Source organism: Artibeus jamaicensis, unplaced genomic scaffold (genome assembly GCF_021234435.1).
Source record: "Artibeus jamaicensis isolate MK-2021 breed Jamaican fruit bat unplaced genomic scaffold, CSHL_Jam_final contig_548, whole genome shotgun sequence".
In the NCBI taxonomy this organism is placed as follows: domain Eukaryota; kingdom Metazoa; phylum Chordata; class Mammalia; order Chiroptera; family Phyllostomidae; genus Artibeus; species Artibeus jamaicensis.
Window position 1 is genome coordinate 11,175,081 of NW_026521883.1, and position 3,532 is coordinate 11,178,612.

Consider the following 3,532-nt stretch of genomic DNA (forward strand, 5'->3'; position numbering starts at 1 on the left):
GTGGGGGAGCTGAGGGGTGAGAGGACAACTGACCTTGGGGACTGAACAGGAGGTGTAAGATGGCAGGGAGGAGCACCGTCTCAGGACCCTCCGCTGGTTCCTGTTCTTATGTCCCTCAGCCTGGCCAAGGAGAGTGATGGCGAGCCAGGCATGTACCAAAAGGTTCTGACTTATTTTCATTTTTTAAGCTAGCTATTTTCATCATCATCATCATCATTTATCCTCCGACAGTTACCCAAGCACTGAAGGCAAGCATTGCCTTTATTAAATAGAGAACTGGTCATCAACCCTGCCCCACCGCCCACACACACACGCTCACACACACACTACTTTATATTTTTTGTTACCCAACATATCACATTGCCAAGAAAGCAAAGATCCTAGTCTAGTCACAAACCCGTTCACAATCTGACTGGAGCCAACCTCTTCATTTCATCCCCCACCTCCCTCAGAAAACCAAAAGTACAGCCACAGCCAAGGCACGTATCTACCAAGGTCAGCTTTCCCGCAGTATCCTTTTCCCACAGGGTATTGCACAGGTAGGCCGCTAGAGGGACCCTTCTGAAAGTTAGCGACCAGAAGGCTCGCAGGCTGTACAGGAAGAGGGGAGGGGCTGGGAACTGGGGGAGGGGGTTGGTTAACGTTTGATTCCCAGCTTCCTCGCCCAAGAGCAGGTGGTAGAAGATGCTGACCTGGACTGGGGCCTTGGGTATTTATTTACTCGGGCAGGCTGAGTCAGGTCCTCGGAAGGGAGGGAGAGTAGGGGTGGAAATGTGGGAGGGCGTTCAGGAAAATCTGGTCCAGACCAGCCTTGCCCTCCTCACACTAGACAAATTCAGGGAGTGGGTAGATTGCAGTACATTTTTGAGCTGGGCTCAAATCCTTTGTCTTCCGAACTCAAGAACTCAGGAATAAGATAGATTCAGATATCATAGTATCCCTCTCCATCTAAATTCCCTTTCCAAACTCTAAAATCAAATGGATTAGGATCATGAGGGATATTATACTTTATATTTTAGAAGAAGAACAATACATTGAGATATGAAATAATATTTTTTCCAATCATTTTCAAGTTTAAATAAATATTTTATTAATTTATTTTTAGAGAGGAGAAGGGAGGGAGAAAAAGGAGAGAAACATCAGTGTGTGGTTGCCTATGGTACACCACCTACTGGGAACTTGGCCAGCAACCCAGGCATGTGCTCTAGACTGGGAGTCGAACCAGTGACCCTTTGGTTTGCAGGTCAGTACTCAGTCCACTGAGCCACACCAGCCATGGTGCTAAAGTGTGTTCTATCTGATAATGTGTATTTTATAAAAGCATAATTATGAACTTTTAGAACTAAAGTCATTACTTAAGAGTCATGTTTATTGAAATACTGCATCGTGTAGACTGCTTGAATGTTTTATTCTATAAAGCCAGAGGATGACAACATGATTTATTATTGCCATTGTTTCCACGGCCACATTTGGCTACTATAGGAGCAAGTTCAATTTCCTCCAACTGATGTTCAAGACCCTCAATAACATTATCTTACTGCCTGCTCACATATGCCTGTTCATTGCTTGCCTTGTCACCTCAGTTCTCCATGCGAGGAACTCACATTTCCTCTCCTTTTCCTTGCAAATATAATCCCCTTTTTTTTATAGAGAAACATTGCTTTTCTCAATTGTGATCCTTAGAATGTACACCACAGGCTCCAACTCTGTACAGCATACTCTGTTTTCTGAAGCTACATGTGCGTAAGCCTCACTCCTCAACAAAATCCTAAGCTACTTAAACGTGAAGATTGGGTCATTTTTGTCTTTTTTGATTCTTTATTCTGGGTTAGGCCAGTAGCAGAGCTTCAATAAACATCTCAGAATTACTGCTAAACTTTCCACTTGTTCCGAGGCCGACATTTGACTTAGAAGTGCACCAGGAGCAAATGTGAACTAGAGATAATAAAACTCTGCGGAATGCAATTTCCAGTTTTGTGTAATGCTGGAGCTGAATATTTCTACCATATCTCCTAGGAAATATAGAATGAATCAAAGGTGAAAAATGTAAGGAAGCCAAACTGAGCGCCTGCTAATAAAACAAAAATAAAGGGCAGGTTTTTCTAGCTGTAGACCACCCTCCTGCAACACACAGTTGAAAGGTGTCGGAGTAAGGCCAGCCTTTCCACGTGCCGAGCACCAGAGGAGCCCACAGCCTGCCTGCACCTGTGCAGGTGTGGCCTCTCATTCCATTCTATCCTTTGCTGTCTGTTAACACTTCAACCCTCTGCAGGTGGAGAGCTGACGGGGCAGTGCTCTCTGAACAACAGCCAAGGCAAAAAGGCTGAAGGGGAGCAGTCTGCCATCCCAAAGTATGTTTTTCAGGATATTATTTTAAGCTGGTTATTTTTTGACCTTCCTCCCACCTGACTAAAAGAGTTTGGACAGAGGACCTGCTCCCGGGAGGGCGCTATCACCGTAGATCACTAGAGTTTAACGTGAACTGGGTGTGACAGACCCGCAGGAAACTAGCAAGGCCTCCGATCAAAGGCCTCTGTGTCCCCTTGTCAAAAATGACCCAGCAAACATTTTTTTACTAAACATTTGCTTTTCCAGATCCACTTGAATTGCCTTTCTCCCCTTTGAAGTTCCAAACCACACCCCCCTCCAACCCTGTCTCTTTAGCTCAAAATGGTATATAATCCTCAAGGACCCCATTTATCCCAAGGTCCCATATTCTCCAAAACCCACAGAGAGAAGGGAGAGATTAAGAGGAGAGCAACAAGGCAGCTGTGGGGTACAGCGGAGTTACATCAGGTATGTACTTAACTCAATAATTTCAGTTTCTGTGCTAGAGGCTGCGGCAGAAGGCTGAGGGGGAAGGAGCGAGAAAAAGTAAGAGTGAGAGCCAGTGTGGGGGGCGGGAAACAAGGCCCCAGGCGCCCCACCACCCCTAGTTGTCTCCTTACCTGGAGCACACCTTTGAAGATAGTCCTTTCATTAAGTGCTGTTTTAATCACCTCTGCACTTTGCCTTTTGCTCCTTGCTGGGACCCTGACCTAGACAATGGTAAGGGTTGTTGGGACCAGATGTTACACTAGCACCCTGCATTTAGAGGAAAATATTTCCCGGTAAACTTGGAGGTAATAGTTTATTACCTGGAGACTGCAAGTGAACCTGTAGATTTGGTGAGCAGGGCTTTTATCAGTACCACAGGAAAGCCCCAACCTGGCCCCACATTAGGGACTGATTGCTTTACTTCCAGCATCCAGAAAGCTGCCATTGTGCCACATGTGTGGGGGTGGGGTGGGGGGAATGCAGATTCTTCTAGGTCTATGGGTTCTCTGCTCAGATCCAGGGCTCCTCACACAGGGTCCTGGACACCGTGTGTGTGTTGAATGCCTGTGGTTGGAGACTGAACACTCCCACAGGCCCCTGAGGTCACAGGTGGTCCTGCTTGCATATATCAAGCTGAGTCTAAAAGGGTCTATGCCAACTTTTAACCCTGGAGACCACTGGCAGATGCAATTTACAGAGGACCTTTTTCTTTCTG